Raw genomic sequence first — 20,020 nt, forward strand, 5'->3', positions numbered from 1 at the left:
GGACACTGCACTGATCCTCCAGAGCCTGTGCCTGTGGCTCTGTAACACACCCCTCGCACACTCACGGCTCTGGACTTCCGCTGTCCACTCTGCCTTGAGTATCCTTGCCTTTCACCGGCTGACTCACCAGTTTCTCACGAGTCCTTTAAGACTTAGCTTAGGGACTGCCCCTTTTGATGACTTTTCTTTGCCTCACGGCTCCCCCTCTTCTTCCACAAACACTGACTAAACGCCCTGAATATGCCCGTCACAGCAGGTCACGTGCAGGATGAGACATCTGCTGTGCGTCTTCCCCTCTTACTCCACTGCTAGAGGGCCAACACTACATCTTGCTCATTGTTTCACTCCTCTAACACTCAACCCATGACTAATGAACTAACTAGTACTGTAGTAGCCCTCTTAGTAACAATCAGGCAGGACCTTCTACAAGAAATCTGACACTCCAGCTTTTCTCTGATCTCACCTTTCACTCTGATTGAACTAAAGACTTATCTGTACATGTTTTACCAGGGAGACATAATTTAATCCAGAGATGTGTCATCACATACTCTTACATACTCTGCCGTTTAAAAATTCTGCTCACAATGGGGGAAGGAGACAGGTGTGCTTTCTGACAGCCCCACTGTTTTTGCACTTCTAGTGGTCACTGGCTTCTCTCTCACTTCCTTCCTTAAACCCTTCTTAACAAGGGAACAGGATAACAAAGTAATTAAGAGCCTGGTTACAGCCTATGTGTGAACAGAAACATAAACAGGGACATAGAGAATAGACTAGCGGTTGCCAAGGAGGAGGGGGTGGGAGAGGGTTGGATTGGGAGTTTGGGATTAGCAGATGCAAACTGGTGTATATACAGGATGGATAAACAAAAAGGTCCTACATGGGACTTCCCTGGTGGCGCAGTGGTTAAGAATACGCCTGCCAATGCAGGGGACATGGGTTCAAGCCCTGGTCCGGGAAGATCCCACATGCCAGAGAGCAACTAAGCCGGATGTCACAACTACTGAAGTCCAGGCACCTAGAGCCCGTGCTCTGCAACAAGAGAAGCCACCACAATGAGAAGCATGTGCACCTCAACTAGAGGAAGCCCGAGTGCAGCAACAAAGGCCAAACACAGCCAAAAATAAATACATACATGCATTTATTTTTAAAAAGTGCATGTATTTAAAAAAAACCCAAAAAGTTCCTACTGTAGAGCACAGGGAACTATATCCTATATCCTGTGATAAACCGTAATGGAAAAGAATATGAAAAAGAATGTACATAAATGTGTAACTGAGTCACTTTCCTGTACAGCAGTAATTAACACAACACTGTAATTCAAGTGTATGTCAATAAAAAATAAAATTTAAAAAAATTGCCAGAAAAATAGTCACATAAGGGGAACTTCCCTGGTGGTCCAGTGGTTAAGACTTTGCCTTCCAATGGAGGGGGTGAGGGTTCAATCCCTGGTCGGGGAGCTAAGATCCCACATGCCTTGAGGCCAAAAAACCAAAATATAAAACAGAAGCAATACTGTAACAAATGCAATAAACACTTTAAAAATGGTTGACATCAGAAAAAATCTTTAAAGAAAAAATTCACATAAATCAGAAACAAATGAAAGATAATAAAGTCCATACATTAAAAAAAAAAAAAAAGAGCATGGGTTCGGGTCACATTGCAACTTCCCACTTACTTATAGCTGTGTAATTCTGGGCAACTCACATAATGTCTCCTCAGACTGTTCATCTATAAAATGGGGATGGTAAGAGTTCCCTACCTCAGAGCGTTGCTGTAATCCATAAACACGGTTAAGTGCCTTGGTAAATGTTTGAGGCTCTCTGGTTATTATGAATTAAAATATGTCAATGGCTTCTGGCCGTGTGATTTATATAATAGTTTGATGTTTAACCAAATGGTAAAACTATTCCATTTATTATTCCCATCTCTTTTTAACCCTTAGCCTGCTTTGTTGTTTATGTTTTCTCCCACCACAGAGTGCTAGTTCCAGGAGAGTAAAGGCTTTATTTTGTTCACTGCTGAAAGCAACAGCACCCAGAAAAGTACTGTACATATGAAGCCCTCAGTAAACACTAGCTGAATGAATGGTGCAAAGTGTTACAAGGAAAAGTACACCCAAACTTTCATTATAATAAAAAAGTATAGATAAAAAAATCTTTCTCTAATGGCTTCCAGTCAAGTAACTGAAAACACCATATGCTATAATAATAACATAAGTAATTTATGAAAATTTGAAGGCAAAAACATAATTTTAAAAGATTTAGACCTACGTTAGGTGTGATAGAGTATGGATGCTTTCTTGAAATTCACAATCAGATCCAAGAGTATCACTTTCAGACTGTTCTAGTACACTGAGTTTACTTTTAGTTGTCTTTGATGACACAGTCACTATTCTACTCTCTTTCTTAACAGAAATGTGTTTTCTCGAAGACTCACTTTTAATTGGTTTATTAACCAAAGAATTATTTTGCCCAATTCCTTTGCTTTTCTGCTTTACAGGTGAGTCAGAGCAGGAATGCAGGTCCTTCCCAGGTTGTTTCTTAGCAGAGTATTTTTTGGTCTATTCACCTGCTTTGCTCATTTTCTCTGAAGAAGACCTGCTATTTCTAGATAATTCCTCTTCTTTTCTTTGACTTCCAGTTCCAGAAATGACGTCTGCTGAAGGAGAACATGTTCTAGCAATGAAATCTTCAAAAGACTCCTGCCGCTGCTCTGTGACTGGGACCCCCAGGTTGTCTTTGGAAGTTTCTAAGGCCTCCTGAGTAGACGCTGGGACACGGAAGGAGTCGAGAGGCAAAGGAATCCTAGCATCACCTGTAATTTTCGGGAAGTGGAGGGGAAGACAAAAGACAAGACAAAAATTCAGTGATGAACAAAGCCAACCATTAAAAAGTAGAGTTCAAAACTTCAATGTTACTCTGTAATCTTATTATTAACACAGTCAATTGATTAATCAGAAGATTTCAGAGCCAGTTTTTTTTCTAATTATATCTTGCCAAGTGATTCTCAGCTTAACCTAGCTATAACCAAGGCTATGTCCGCTACGTTTTCAGACTTTGGTGATTGGGGTAGTTATTACCCATTTCCTTTCCCTCACTAAAAATAAAACCCTATTCTGTAGGATAATTAATGTCTTTTCTATCCTCCAGGCACATGTAAACCGTATATAGTTTGTGACCAGACTGTGTTCTCAAGCTGTCAGTCCCCAAGACCACTCTGAGATGGGCTGATGGGGGCTCCAAGTAAGGCTGGAGGAAAAGCTGACAGGTTTTCCCCTCCCATTCCCATAACCAGGTGATTCACTCTAATATGTTACCTATTAGCTATGTCTGGACTACTTATTTTAAAAATTATATCAGTATGTGTACCTTCATTAGTGTTCCTTCATTGTAAGCTGACTGCATACAAATAGAAACCTAGATAAAATATGAACAGAACAGACATTTAAACAATTTAAAATCTGGAATATTTTCTCTAATGTCTTCTTTCTTCATTAAGGATAGTTTGCTTTAACTCATAAATTTTCTCAAGAACTTCCAGTCTCCTTATTTACAAAAGTACAGTATCATGAAATGGGCCCACATTTACTAATCTCAGATTTCGAAAGGATTCCAGAGTCTTCTAGCTCCCGGGCATGTGAACTATTAGAGACTGATCGTTATTGTTTTCTCCCTGACTTGGTCATTTCCTTTTTGCTAATCACTCTTAGAATCATTAAGTGCTGTTCTGTCCATTTACTTGGATATTTTGCATTTGTTATGGGGCACCCTGTTTTGATTCTGATTTTCCTTCTTCAAGTGCCTTCTTTTCTTCTTTAGGTGGACTACTAACAGTAGAATTCATCTGGGGACGACCTAGTAAATGAAAATCTGACTGATCTATACCAGCCATTGTGGCCAACTGCCCAAGCCTGGACGAGAGGAGGAAAGGAGAAAAGACAAAGGTTATTATAATCACAGAAGAGCAGTTTAGATTTCCCCAGACTTACAATCATGAAATACTTCTAAAATCTTTTTTTTTTTTTTTTTTTTTTTTGCGGTACACGGGCCTCTCACTCCTGTGGCCTCTCCCACTGCGGAGCACAGGCTCCGGACACGCAGGCTCAGCGGCCATGGCTCACGGGCCCAGCCGCTCCGCGCCCTGCGGGATCCTCCCAGACCTGGGCACGAACCCGTAGCCTCTGCATCGGCAGGCGGACTCTCAACCACCCCACCACCAGGGAAGCCCTACTTCTAAAATCTTAAAAGCTAACATCCTACTCCAGACTACAAGCCTCTATCTCCCCCAAATCCTCAGCCCTTTCCAGATTCATCCTCTAGGAGACATCCCACTGTCTCACTAGCAGCTTCAATATGTTCCATGCACCCTGTCCACTGCCTGTCACACCTCCATTCCTACACTTCTTTACCACCTTTCCTCCAGTTTCCAAGAATGTGTTTGTTCCTTCCTTCCCAACACCAACACCAATTCATTCACTGACAAAACACCACTCCATCAACTATCAATCTCCACTTCCCTCTTTCAGCAAAATTGCTCCCGGTTGAGAACCACTGACCTATATCTCCCCTGCAGATTAATAATCATTTTTATGTCTAAGGCAAAGATAACTTTAATTCAAACTTATCAAACAAGCAAAAGAAGTGAAAGATAGGAAAATTCTTATGCATTCCCGACTATTTTCAATGAAAACTGCCTTTAATTTAGTCTTTACAAAACAACTATACCTACTAATTACTCTGTCTACAGGTTACTCTTTTATAATGGGCTCCCCACTCTACCAAAGCAGGCTTCCCTATTTGCATTTCTTAAAAAATTTAATTCCTCATTTTAAAACGTCAACTATATTACCTATAATTACACTAAATTTGGCTAAATATAGCCACGTAAGTGATGAAAATTGCTCCAGTTCCTCAGCAAACTACCATTAGAGTCGCAAAGAGAAGAATGCCATGAAGAGAAATGAACTAACCCAGCATCTTTAAGGAGAACCAGGAAAGCATGGAACATCTGAAAAGAATTCTCAGTGCTGCCCCAAACACCTTCATCATCCAGGATCATGCTTGTCAATGAGTGGGCATGAAGGGCTTCAGACAAAGAGAAAGTTGTGTTTCTTAACTGGGCATTTTCATGTTCCAGCTATACAAGAAGACTGAAAACGTCTGACATGATTTTTTCTCATCGTCATCAAAAGTAGTCTTGCCTTGGGCTTCCCTGGTGGCGCAGTGGTTGCAAGTCCGCCTGCCGATGCAGGGGACACGGGTTCGTGCCCCACTCTCGGAAGATCCCACATGCTGAGTAGCGGCTGGGCCCGTGAGCCATGGCCGCTGAGCCTGTGTGTCTGGAGCCTGCGCTCCGCAACGGGAGAGGCCACAACAGTGAGATGCTAACATACCGCAAAAAAAACCCCAAAAAACAAAAAACAAACAAACAAAAAGTAGTCTTGCCTAGTTTCAAGGAACAAAACTAAAACACTCAAAATGGAATTAATTTATAATTAATGTAACCCTCCGCCAGTAAAGACAGAGACCATATCACATAATAACCAAAACCCACAGGCACCCAACAAAGTTTCCTATATAACACTTAGGTGGTATATAAATAAACCAAAGTTACCGTTTTATTAATGATCTTTCACAAAAGATCACATTTCTAACTGGTTCAATTCATAATGGAGCCTTATTCCACATTAGAAAATGACCTGCTTTAAGTTTCCCTTAAATTAGAAAGTGAATTATAGAATCTGATTTGAACAAAACATATTTCAACTCTGCTGAATGTTAAGAATTAACTTTAGTGAATAAAATATCTAATGCTTACGTTTAAAAGTCCTAAATCATACCCAACCCAATTTATTAAATGTACGATCACCAATATTTTCTTTGGCTTCTTGAAAATATTCACCCCCGTGCACTCTTCCCCTTCCGCTCAGCATCTACGCACTTAAAACCCCCTGTAAGCTCAACTCTTGTATTTCTCAGAAAGGCCGTTAATGTTCATGATGCCCCTTTTGCCTTACATGAGCAGGTGCTCAACATTTATTGAATGAGTGTCTGCCAATCCAATGGATGCACTTTCAAAAATTCCTCCCTACACTCACCCTGTGATAAATTATATTTAGATAGAACTTTTTAGATTATGCCCTGCTTTCATGCACATTACCTAATGTAATTCTCATAGTATATATTTTTATCTTTCATTGCATTCTTAGAAGTTTTCCAATATCTTAAATTTATTTAAATGATTCACTTTCCTAATTCATTGCCAGGAGAGTCTCATCATGTCTTTTATGTTACTGTATATACAATACATGCACAGAAAGTGCCTTCTTGCATCAAAGAATCATGAACAGGAAATAAGCTAATGTCATATAAAAGCACACACACACACACATACACAAAACCAGATTTTCACATCTTTAAAAACATGCTTTCTGGAATATAGATCATATGATCACTAAATACCAGTAAATGCAAAAGTCCATATGATACAACCAATTTGCAACATATTACAGTTTTAAAGCTTACAAAATATGTGTATATGGCTTAAAATCAAATCAAAATAAAACCAAAACACTCTCAAAAGCAGATGAAACGTGTTAACCTCACTGACTCGTCTATCAGCTTTCAGTCTTATTACTCTTTCCTCCTTTAACTGCTTTAGGCACTCCTCCAGGGTTTCCTAAGCAAACAGAGTCAATATTATAACTAATTCATAGTATAATAACCAAAAGCCTTTCCAGCTATTGGTCTCATCAGGATTTAGGGGCAGAGCCAGAAGTGAACTCAGATTTTAGTCTGCTACTGGTCATATCATACCATGCCAGTGAAATGAATGATCAAAATCTATCCAATTTGCAAAGATTTATTTAAATTCCACACTTTCCAACATAAATTTGTGGCAGCCCACCATAAAAGGCATATGCATATAACATAGTAAGTCAGAAATAAGAAGTTACGACCAAGAAAGAAAAATTCTATTTTTATTTGTGGGTCTCTTTATAGCAGGAAGTCCTATTAACAAACCTGCTTAGCATACCTGAATTGCATAATTGCAGATTCAAAAGCATGTTTTAAAAAAGTAATCACTTTTTTTTTTTTTTTTCTTTTTGCGGTATGCGGGCCTCTCACTGTTGTGGCCTCTCCCGTTGCGGAGCACAGGCTCCGGATGCGCAGGCCCAGCGGCCATGGCTCACGGGCCCAGCCGCTCCGCGGCATATGGGATCCTCCCAGACCGGGGCACGAACCCGTATCCCCTGCATCGGCAGGCGGACTCTCAACCACTGCGCCACCAGGGAGGCCCAGTAATCACTTTTAAAGCAATTTACAGTCAAGCACTGTTCCTGGAGTTCCCTGGGTATTAAATAATCGAATCATCAAAACCCTAAGAGGGGGCTTCCCTACTGGCACAGTGGTTAAGAATCCGCCTGCCAGTGCAGGGGACACGGGTTCGAGCCCTAGTCCAGGAAGAACCCACATGCCGCAGAGCAACTAAGTCTGTGCATCATGACTACTGAGCCTACGCTCTAGAACCCACGTGCCACAACTACTGAAGCCTGCGCGCCTAGAGCCTGTGCTCCGCAATAAGAGAAGCCACCGCACCGCAACAAAGAGTAGCCCCCCGCTCGACGCAACTGGAGAAAGCTGGCGAGCAGCAACGAAGACCCAACGCAGCCAAAAATAAATTTATAAAACAAAAAACCCTACGAGGAAAGAACCATCACTAACCCCATGTTATTTTACAGATGAGGGAAACAGAGGCAGAGAAGTAGAGTAAGTAGAGCAGCACAGCCAAGGTCACACCACTAAGTAGCAGAGCCACACTGTGGACTCAGGAAGCTGGCTGCCATTCCTGCTCACGGAGGTGGTAGTCTTCCCTTCACCAAGGTCACTGAAATAAAATGAACACCGATAAACTATCTTAGGAGTTTTAGGAACTAAGACACTTCGGTCCTTGAAGTGGGGACACTGCTTGCAATAGGCAGAATTCTGACAGAGCCCCCAAGATGACCACTTACTGAAGTACACAAACCTTCCACTTATCCAATCAAACTCTAAGTGTAGGTGCTGTAGTGAAGGCATTTTGCACATGGAATTAAGGTTCAAAATCAGTTGATCTTTTAAGATAGGGAGATTATTTTAGGTGGATGTGGCCTACTCAGGCACCCCATGAAAAGGACCTGAACTATTCCTGAATTGAAGTACAAAAGGCACAAGAGGGAGACTCTCCATTGCTGGCTCTGAAGAAGTCCAATGCTGCGGCAGGGAAGGCAAGCGAGGCCTCTAGGAGTTGAAACTCTCCCCCGACTGACAGCCAGCAAGGAAATGGGGACCTCTGTCCTGCAACTCCAGAATCTGAATTATGCCAACAAGCCGGAAGAAGCCTGTAGGCATTCTTTCTCAGAGCCTCTGGACGCTAACACAGCCAGACTGACATCTTGATTTCAGCTCTGTGGCCCACACAAACTATGGTAAACATCCAACGTTTGGGGCTCAATATCTTACACTTAAATTTCACGTGCTTTAACACTCTCAGGAGGGAACCCACATGTTCCCGTGTATATCTGAGCAGGAAGCCCAGTCACGCTGTGCCTGGACTTCTGACCTACAGAACTCTGAGCTAGTCAAATAGGTATTGTTTTCAGTCAGTAAGAGTGTAGTAAAAGAATTAATATTCTACTCAACCTCCAGGTTCGTGAACAAAATAAATGATTGTCATTGTTTTAGGCCACTGTTTTGGGCTGGTTTCTTATGCAGTGATAAACAATCATAATACCTATACTTATGAAAACAGTAAGGTATATTTATACATGTTAACTGCTTTGAACAATCACTTAAAGAATGAGGAACTCTATTACCTGCCATCATTGGGAGAGGAGCTGGTATCACTTTCTGGACAGTAGCTTTTGGTACCTAACAACAATCCTACATCAGGAGTTTACCCTAAGGAAATCAAAGATGTGGGCAAAGATTTATCTACCAACATGATGTCATAAGATTGGTTATAACCAAACCCTAGAAGAAAGCTAAGAGCCTCCGAATTGGGACTGGTTTAAATAAAAACAGCTCATTGTCTGAAGGAATGCGCTATGAAGCCACTAAGAATGACAAGAGGTCTCAACCAGAGTTAATGAATGGGCTTCAGGAGTGCTACATTCAAAATATATCTGTGCGTTTTTCCTGGGAGATGATGCATAAGCTTAATCAAATTCTCTGATGTAGAAGAGTAGTTAGTGACATGCCAAAATATTTCTGATATTTTTTAAGACAAAAGAGCAGATTAGGTGTGTGTACATGCAGAGGTGGCTTTTATTTCCTTCAAGAGTTGTTCATTGTTTTCAAACATTTGCTCAATGAACATATATTTTTATATTCAGAACATGTTTAAAATATTGAGAGTCTAAGAACTTCAAATTCTTTAATGTTTCATTACTAAAGCCAGTCAAGTTTTCAATGGGGAAAAAGGGAAAAAAATTGCAGAATTCCTCTACTTTTAATATAATGGTTTAATCAATCTTCTAAAACTGATTTCAAAGAAATTCTAAACAAATAAACAAAAAACCAAAAAACCCTCAGCACGGTCAGAGGAAAGTAGACTAAAATTCTTGACTGGTTCTAAATAGCACATCAAAGTGCAATTACATGCAACAGTTTCTCCCTCTAATGGAGGGAATTAGAACACAGTGTTCAATTTTTGTGAAAAAGTGTACCCTCCTCCTACAAAGTATTCAGAATTCATGTCCCTTACATGGACATATGGAACCAAAAAAGTTAGAAAGTAAAATTGCTTGATATTCTATTACTTAAATAAGACTAATGATAAGGCTTTGGAATAATTTTCCCTCCTGCCATCTGCTCTCCATTCCACCCTTCTGTACACCGGCCAGGGTGATTTTTCTGGGACAAAGCTCCCATCATATTGGATATCAAATTTTATGTTCAACTTTTCTCCATTTAACATTGAAATCAATCATTTCTCATATAATCAGGGGATTCATAACCTTGATTTTTTTGTGTGGGCTACAAAATATTCCACTGAGTGGGTTTACTGGTTAACCATTTTACACATTTAAATTCTTTCCAACTTTTCAATATTATCAGACAAAATAACCGTTTTTATGCATGAAGGCTTTTTTTCCATATTGAGAATAACATTCTTACAATAAATCCATAAAAATGAGTTTGAGATCAAAGCAAATGAACATTTTTAAGGCTCTGAGGTACCTATCTCCAGACTGCTTTCCAAAAGATTTCTGAGATTTTACACTGCCATCAGCGATGTATCACTTGGTATATAACCTCTACTATAACTGTTGGCTTACTTCCTCACTTAGAGTGCAAGTTATTTGAAGATAGGGGGTGTATTTTATTAAGTGTTTATCCCCAGCACCTGTGCCTAGCACAACGTAGACGGTCAATAAATAATTGCTTAATAAGGAAAATCCCTGCCACACACGTACATATAAGATGTACGTGTGTGAAAGACAGACTGTGTGTTTTTCTCTAACTGGATAGATGAAAACTTGTCATCTTCTTTAATGTGCAATGTTTTTGCTTATAATTAGTCATTAAATTTCTCTTTTAGATTATATTGTAAATATTCAGATTCTCTGAGGCAAATGGGCCTGGCGCTACCCATTAGCTACATAACCTTGGACAAGTTGTATAACTCTAGGCCTCAACTTCCTCATCTATAAAATGGAGATAAGCTCCCATATTACAGAGCTCTTGTGAGAATTACATGAGTTAAAACACATATAAAATTAGAAGAGTGCTTGGTACATAGAGTATGTGCAGTTAATGCTGAATGAATGAACATGCGAATGCAAACAGTAGTGAAGGGCTTCAAATGAAACGGTCTCATCCCACTCCCACATCCAGCACTCAAGAAGCGACCGATTCTTTACACAGTTTTTAATTGTAAAATACGATATGTGTACTGAGAAGTGCACAGAACAAAACTGTCAATGTGACAAATAAAAAGAGAATACTTACCTAAGCACTACTCGAATCTGTCAGCATCGCAAAAACCCCCCATATCCTTTTCTCATCACAAGCTCCTTCCTTCTTCCCGGTTAAACACCAACCTCACTTCTTGACAGTCATTTCCTTTAACGTGCATGCATCCCTAACAAAAGAGTTTAGTTGTGTCAACATCTAACTTTATGTACAGGATCATAGTATATGAAGTCTTTTCTATCTTATTTCTTTCTCTCAACATTGGTTTAAAAAATTCATCCACATTGCTGCCTGTAGCTCTAGTTCATTCAATTTTATTGCTGGATAGTTTTCCCACTGTACAAATACACATCATTTATTTAATTTTTGACTCTTAATGGACATTTGGTTTGCTTTCAGTTTGTGCTAATGCAAATCATGGACAGGAATCCTGCTGTACCCGTTATTCTGGTGCATTTACACAGGGCGGGGGTGAGGGCTGCTGGCTCACAGGCTATTTATATACCTTCAGGTGATGGAGAGGGCTAAATGCTTTCCAAAGTAGTTGTGTCGATTTATACTCCAGTATAAACGGGGTAGAGGATTCCCATAGTACTTCAGGTCTACAATACCTCATACTACCAGACTTTATTTACGTATTTGTCAATCTGATTGGCATGTAGTTTCCTTGGTTTTGACTCACTTTTCTCTTATTACTTAATGAAGTCGTACGCTTTTCTGTGTTTACTGGCTGTATGGATTTCCTTTTTTATGAGGTTTACGTCAAATATTGTTATTTTTTATTATTTTATTATTATTATTTACTTTTGGCTGTATTGGGTCTTCGTTGCTGCGGGCAGTGCAGGTTTTCTCTAGTTGCGGCGAGCGGGGGCTACTCTTCATTGCGGTGGCTTCTCTTGTTATGAAGCACAGGATCTAGGCGCGCAGGCTTCAGTAGTTGCGGCACATGGGCTCAGTAGTTGTGGTTCACGGGCTCTAGAGCACAGGCTCCGTAGTTCTGGTGCACGGGCTTCGCTGCTCCGTGGCATGTGGGATCTTCCCAGACCAGGGCTCGAACCCATGTCCCCTGCCTTGGCAGGGAGTTTCTTAACCACTGCACCATCAGGGAGGTCCAACTATTGTTATTTTGAATTCTTCTCCATTTCCAAGTAATACTCTTCCATGACTATTTTCTCACTAAATTGGAGGCATTATCTGTTCACTTTCTAACTTACTAATAAGCGTTTAGTTCCTCTACACTCTTTCCTATGTCCACACTGCTCAGTAAAGTTATGTCATCATGAGTTTTTCCACTGCTCATGATCTCTTTCACTTGTAGTGATATACTTAAAAACCTACATTGTTGATCAACTAGAAACTCTCTCAACATCACCCTTTGTAAAATGAGGACATTCATACCATCTTCCCTTTTTTCTACCTCCTGTCTACCTTCCAAACCTAGCTGTTACGTTGTCAAAGTTGAAATTTATATTCTGTTCTATGTGCAGTTAAGTCTTCTGTTATTTGAGAGTCAGTACGGAGTAAGGTTTAAGAGAACAGGCAGAGAGCCTGAACTCAAAGCCTCGATCCAACCTTAAATTAGGTACAGCCTGGGCAAGTTCCATCCCTGTCTTAGCTTCCTGTTCTCAAAAGTGGGAATGATATTAGCACCAACCTCATAAGGCTATTCAGAGGATTAAATGAGTTAATATATGCAAAAACACTTAGAGCCTAATATATACTAAGTACATACTAGTACACAATACATTTCAGTACATACCAAGTTAATACTAATACATACTAAGTATAGTTTACTTTAGTTGTTTGTGATTACATGCACGTTGACAATAAAAGCTGCAAACCAAGACAGTATTGCCATTATTACAATGAAATTAATATTGCCCACTGCAGATGTACTGTGTCTCTGTGTATAGACTACACCTCGTTCCATACTGTGCCAGTGTCACTGCCCTTGTGCAGGGTGACCACATACCCCAAGCCGCCTTGGGCTGTTCCAGTTTATACCTGTTGTCCTGATGTTACAGCATTAGAGTGCCTCCTTACACTATTGAAGTGTAAGGAGTTTGGACAAGTTCCGGTTTGGACAACCAATTAGATAGGTGGTCATTACCCCTGTGTGTCACTGAAAAGGGGGACATCTATAGTGTCAGGTTGAAGTGGATTCTTCCCTTCCTCACCAATACTAGGTTAAAAATCAACCATAGTTCAGTGTGCTTCAGGTTTATGTCCGTATAGCCTTTTCTCCTCTGGAGTTCAAGTTCCTTCTCCTCTTCCTCTCCCTCCTCCCTTCCAACAGTGCCTAACACCTAGTAAGTACAATATGCCTCAAGGTGTTTCTAAGCTCTTAATCACACAATCAATAGAAGCCTCTCCACTCAAGACTAGCTGTAATCTGCACTGAATCCCCTATTACCTTCCTTCTTGGTTTATTGCCTCATTTTGCTGGATTATCTCTATAAATAGCTTAAGGTGTAGCACAGGAGGTCAATTTTTCAAATTTCTTTGGGTACAAAATATCTTCTTCAGCCTCCACGTATGACTCATAGTTTGGCTGGATACAAACCCCTAGGGTGAAAATTATGTGCCTGAAAAACTTTGGAGGTATCTTTCTAATGCCTTCCAGGATCCATGGTGCTCATGACAAGTATGATAAAGTCAGATTGTAACCTTTTTTTTTAGGTGACCAGTATTTTTCTCTCTGGAATGGATGTATCCTCTCAGTATTTTATTCTATTTTAATTTATTTTTTAAGTATTTGAAAGTTTCACAATGAAGGGTGCCTAGGTATGAGTCTATTCTTACTCATCTTGCATAACTATTTTCAATCTGAGGCCTGATGTCTACTTTCAGCTGTGGGGAATTTTGTTGCCCTTTGACAGCTTCCATTTTTTTTCTGGGTCTGGACTTTCTAATAGTAACATGTGGGATCTCCCAGATGCAGCCTCTCTAACATATTTCTATCACATTTTCCATTGTGTCTTTCTTTCTTATATACTGAGAAATTTTTTAAATTCCTACTGAATTTATTTCAGCAAACATATTTTCATTTCCAGGAGACCTCTCTTGCTTTCTGACCATTCTCCTTTTCATTAATACCCTTGTTTTATTTTATAGTTGCTAGCTCTTTCTAAACCTCTGTCAGGATACTAATTAGGGTTTTTTCTTAAATTATTCTGTTCCCTAAATTGTCCCTGGTCCTACTAGGATATGTGTGCACTCTTTCCCCCTCTCTCATGTTGTAAGCTTTACTCAACTAACAGGCAAATGACACTTATTTTCTATTTAAGAATGAGCGCAGAAAGCTCCCTGAAGTCAACGATTGATTGGCTTCTTATGCAGGAAGAAGCGGGGAGTAACTGTAATAGGATCTCCCCCTAACACAATTTTCTAGGGTGTAAAAACTCACACTAGCTGCCCCAGTTCTCGCCAGTTTCACTGTTTTCAAAATGAAATCTCATTTCAGGAGCATGAGGGCGTGTCTGGGAGTCCACTCCTCCAAACACAACCCTTCAATGAGCTCCCCTATCTCAGTCACACTTTTAACTAACTCCACCCTCTCTCCTACATGCGCACCTGAGCATGGGGCTACTTTTTCAGGTGGGGTCAGAATCCTCCTCAGTTGCACGTGGTCCCTGTGCATATTCTAGGTGATGCTTTTCCTCTGTTCTACTGCTTCAGTTTCATACTCTTCCACCTGTCTTCTTTCAAAACTATGTTGAAATCTCTTGATTGTTGTGGGCATATATACTTAAACACTTTGATACCATCACTGTAGTGTCTTGTCAAAACAGAGAAGAGGACTTCCCTGGTGGCGCAGTGGTTGGGAGTCCGCCTGCCGATGCAGGGGACACGGGTTTGTGTCCCGGTCTGGGAGGATCCCACATGCCGCGGAGCGGCTGGGCCCATGAGACATGGCCGTTGAGCCTGCGCATCCGGAGCCTGTGCTCCTCGACGGGAGAGGCCACAACAGTGAGAGGCCCACATACCGCAAAAAAAAAAAAACAACAAAACAGAGAAGAGCTAAAAGATCTCAGTGCATTCTGAATCTGCTATTCTGTGGTCCCAGTGTTTAAAGTTCTTGGACTTCCCCAGTGTCTATTACTGCTTTTACAAAATACAATCTTGTGGTCTATTCGTGAAGGAAATGAATACACCACATCTAAAATAACAAGGAATGCAGGTTGGATGCTCTAGGGTCTTGTCATACTCTGCCATTTACTAATAAACCACTTACGTTCTACAAATTGTAGGTGCTCATTTATAAAACGAAAGGGAGTAACTCTACAGGAACTATAGATTTCTCCTACTCTAACATTTCATAATTTTCTAAGTTCTTTTCTTAAAATTTCTCTATATTATCATTAATTTTAATTAAAAAATAAAAATCTAACTTTCTCTTTTGAAAATCAAAGAGTAATTCCCGTAGTCGTACAATAATGGGATAAATAGTTCTGAAACCTGTCAAGTGTCATGTTTCATATGAAGAGAAAATCATACTAAATAATTTTAAAAATTTAAACATGGACTTTGTAGCACAAAAACAAGGTCCCCCCCAAATGGTGTTCCTTTATTTACTAGAAATGTTCAGCTCTGCATTAAAGTTGAAATAAAATAAATATATTAATTTTGAGGTGTAAAAATTTCTTATAAAAATCAATTTTTCTTTTCTGTCCATACAAACAAAAGTAAGGAATGACATTAGAGGTCAGGATGATTTGGTAATAGAATGTAGCTTCTTGATATTTTTGATTTTAGGAAAGGAGACTATCAACATCAAAACTTTTTTCAACTTTACTTTTATTTAAAATGAGGCCATATTTTCCTCTTATAAAAAGAGAGTTCAACTAGAACTGTCCATTTTCTCATCTGTAAAACAAGAGCACTGAATCAGCTGACTGTATTCATTCAGAACTCAATTTCCTTATCTTATGATCACTAAGGTTCTCCCTAAATCTAATATACTAAGGTTCTAAGGAAAGGAAAATATATTACTAACGACATGTTTTGATTTTAGTTTCTTAGAGTTCAAATGTCCACCATTCACCTTGGTCTAAGCTTAAGGAATCATTCAAGGGGATACAATGCAGATGGCATGAGAAAACAGAACCCTCACACAAGCTGTGCTGTGTTGCAATCAGCCTTCCGTTTGAAAAATAATCTTCTCTATAGCTTTAAAGTGATAACTTTGTACCTGCAATGCTTCTTGTTTCAAATGGATTTTCTCTGGCTCCTCCTGAACACGTTCTGAGGAATCATCGACCTCTTCGATTTCTGAGGAGGAAGGACTCCCTACTGTCACCGTCACAGGAAATTCTGATGGACCTGAGTGTCACAGGAAGATAGGAAACCATAGAGTTGTTAAACTAAAGTGCAAAGAAAGAAGACAAGATTGCATAAAAGACAACACAAGCCAGATACCCAATATCCAAATATTAGAGGACATTTAACAAAAGTGATCTGAGGTATCATTCTTTATAAATGTCTCTCACTGCTCTTTAGTGTAAAACAGGCAATGACTAAGTAAAAGTACAGTAACTTATTTTTGCTATGTTACTGTACAGACCTCTGTTGTACGTGGTTAGGATTAGTAATGGGAATTGCCCATATTATTTTATTACGTTTCTTTCACAGAAGCCAAGTGAAGATCCAAGGTAAACATTTTTTCTCAAATCAACTTTATACTGCAAATGAAAAATTTATTCTTCACCATCAGACAAAAACAGTCTGGAAGAAAATGTAGTTTTTCAGAGGAAAATACATCAGTAAAGGGACTGATGAATAATCAGGAAGTCAACATATCTAAGCTGTGAATAATAGACATTAGAATTAAAAAAAATAAATCACATACACATACACAACTAAAACTGACCCATCAAAAATTTCATCTTCTCACCACCCTTAAGCCAAAACTAGGGCAACAATTCTCCCAGCAAGCTTCACTGCCACTGCAATGTTGTTCAATAGGACATTTCCAAACATTTAAAAACTGACCTGGCCACAACCCCATAAAAGTCTACAGATCATAAAGAACTGTGCTGGGATTATATAACCACGCAGAAGACAAGTCACTAGGACATCATTTTGACAACAAGCAGCAAACCCTGCAGCATAGGAAAACCCTAACAAGAGAACGTGGTGCACACCCCTCTCTCTGGGAATGCAAGGCCAGGACTGACACCCAAGATGCTCTTCTCTCAACCTCAGCAGTGGTGCCTTTCACAGAGCCACTATGCAGTCTCCCAAGACCACTGGGAAGGAGAATCTGATACTGACAGTATTCGCTTGCCACGAGGCCATAAGCGAGGGAATGTGTGCGGCCTTGGTGAGAGAGCAGAGGTTTGGGAGATGTTGCTGTATATTGGCTTTCAGATCAGGAATTTGTACATATAGCCCGCAAACAACGTTTCTTGAAAACATGTGAATATTCTTGAGTATGACAGCTCCATGTGAGGGGTCAGAAATGGCAGTCAAGTTCGTTTCACTGGGTAACAGCTGATTTGCGGACTGGAAAACAGGCTTCCTTGTTTACAGACATCACCACAAGGCTGCCCGTTATGTGCCAAATCCACACAACTACACAGTTGCATTGGGAGAGCGACCAAACATGTTTTACATGGATTTATTTCAGAGAGGGAAATGCTTCTTGTAAGGCTCTGTCAGTTTAAAAAGCAAGAAGAATGACCATCCACCTTTCCCAATTCAAGCCCTATATATCATAAATATGATAGCTACACACCACCAACTGATTACATACATCACCAGCTTTGATGAATGGAAAGCCCCTAAAAAGATAGCAACAAAACGAAGTTAGATCTTCATGTAAATACATCACCAGTTAAACCCAGTTAATACAACTATTTAGTAGTATGAACAGTATCCATACAGAATTGTGTATAAAAATAAATAAGCTCAAAACAAGGACCTGGAGGGCTCTGCTACGGAGAAAACACAACAGAATTCAGCCTACTGGCTTGGTAATCACTCTCTGAACTGCTGAGAGGCCCCTTCAGCTCCTATGTTCAGGACGGTTGAGATTTCAGCCTCTCTTCTTTAAATGGTGATATTAATCGTTCTCTAATTTACCCCCCTGTGTGAGGAGGATGGACCTGCGATTAAGTGTCTCAGGAAGAAGACAGGAAACCACAGAGCTGTGAAACTCAAGTGCAAACACTGGAGGTTCAACACTAGTTTGTGCAACAGCAATTCACGTTACCATTTGCAAAAAAGTAGTCGGTTGTCCAGTGGGGATTAGAAACATCCATTTAACATGAGCAACTGAACAGATATTTTACACAGGAACTACTTCAAGTACTATTTAAAATCAATTCTCTTTGTTTTCTTAAGCAATTGTTAATCCCCAATTTCCTGATTACTACCAAGTAAGTCACCTGAAGATCATCTAGAGCCATCTATTTCACTTAGCAAGCCTAAAGCTATAATTCAACCATTTTATTTACTGTTCTGTGACAAAAATTACTATGAACAGCTATCCCCTGGATAAGAAATCAGGTAATGCTAGTTTGACTCACTAAATCTGATTTACTGAGTTAATAAGCCAGTTGATTTAGAATAGGTCTAATGCATATTTTTCATCCATTCTGCATTAAACTATTTCCCATGCCTAAAATGTCTTTTTTCCCATTCGTACGTATCCAAATTCTTACTTCTGTGCTGTAGGGCTTCGCTCAACTACACCTGCCTTTAATGAAACTTTCCTCACATGCACAATTGGTGATCATTTTAGTCTCCTCAAGACTCCCACGGAGTTACCTCTGTTGTGACACTTGAGAAACAACTTGAAACTCCCAATTACTTTTAATTTTTCTTCCTTAGAGGGCTTATTAGGCAGAAGCCATGTGTGAGTTACCTTTTTTCCTCTACACAAAATACCAGAGACCACCCACATAATACAAGTTCCAAAATAAAGAACTCTAAATGACTGAAAAAGACAGGGAATGCAAACAGGTTACCTGTTGCTTTTTGCACTTTCTGCAGGACACAATGGCCGGAAACCAGACACTCCAGGTGGTAGCGCTTCAGGAGGGTAACATTCTTTACCAGCAGGGTGTTTCCTTCCTTTACTTACAGGCTTCTTTGCGGCCAAGACTACGTTTGACAAAGCATGAAAACAAGGAATCAAGATGCACCAAAGGTCTACACAGCAACTGTCACATGTGCACACGTCGAAAGGAATCAAAAAGGCACTTGACAATGATGCCAAGCCCATTAAAAAGAGGATCGGTTTTGTACAAAGGTTTTCCATAAGCCAGCATTTTAAAAAAATATAAGTTCTCTACAGTAACAAGTTATTTTAACTAAAACAAAAGTATTGAGATGTGCAGAAATGCAAAAATAAAGTTTAAAAAAAGATCCCAAAGTATGATACATTTTATGTATCATGCAGAAACACTCAAGTTTCCTGAATCTTAGAACACCTTTGGCATTTCTGAATCTCAAGGACACAGAAACACAGATATACCCATGACTTCTGCCAAACAGAATCTTCAGAAGTAGACCAAAAGTTAAATTTAAGATGAATTTTTCTATGTAAAAACAATACAAGTTATAAGGCTGCAAGTTGCTGGGGGGTAAGTGAGTCAATTTTACCCTCCTATAAGCCTGTCAACCTTCACTGCTCCTTTGATTTCATATAGAAAACACACAAAAAACCAAATGAAACCCACCGGATGAAAGAGTGAAATGTGGAGACTTACCCTATATTTCAGTAGTAAAGAGGCAAGTATCTTTATAGGAAACATTTGGTTGCAGAAACTAGACCTACGTGTTAATATTTTACTTAGAACAAGCCATATATTAAAATTCACATTTAAATATTTAATTTGAATTTACTGAAAACAAACATCATAGGTTAAAATGGTTATATTTATCCTTCAAAGCTACTGTATTTTATGTTATTTTATTTATTTTAATAGATCTTGATTGGAGTATAATTGCTTCACAATTCTGTTAGTTTCTGTTACACAACAAAGCGAATCAGCCATATGCATAAACATGTCCCCATATCCCACCCTCTTGAGCCTCCCTCCCACCCTCCCTATCCCACC

At 39.6% G+C, this 20,020-nt stretch overlaps 1 pseudogene across 1 annotated transcript in view; it reads right to left on the bottom strand.

Moving 5' to 3' along the window:
* Window positions 1–788: 788 nt before the first annotated feature.
* The window catches only part of LOC308620769 (centrosomal protein of 78 kDa-like), a 571,052-nt pseudogene continuing 551,820 nt past the window's right edge, over window positions 789–20,020 (bottom strand). Inside the window, exons 9-15 of the transcript in view lie at window positions 18,926–18,995; window positions 16,147–16,277; window positions 6,601–6,678; window positions 4,970–5,136; window positions 3,739–3,910; window positions 3,369–3,416; window positions 789–2,830 (exon numbers count right to left, since the gene is read on the bottom strand). The product of the transcript in view is annotated as a centrosomal protein of 78 kDa-like (transcript). The remainder of the gene's footprint in view (window positions 2,831–3,368; window positions 3,417–3,738; window positions 3,911–4,969; window positions 5,137–6,600; window positions 6,679–16,146; window positions 16,278–18,925; window positions 18,996–20,020) is intronic.

The sequence above is a fragment of the Mesoplodon bidens genome, assembly GCF_964165515.1.
Source record: "Mesoplodon bidens genome assembly, chromosome: 7".
Lineage (NCBI taxonomy): Eukaryota > Metazoa > Chordata > Mammalia > Artiodactyla > Ziphiidae > Mesoplodon > Mesoplodon bidens.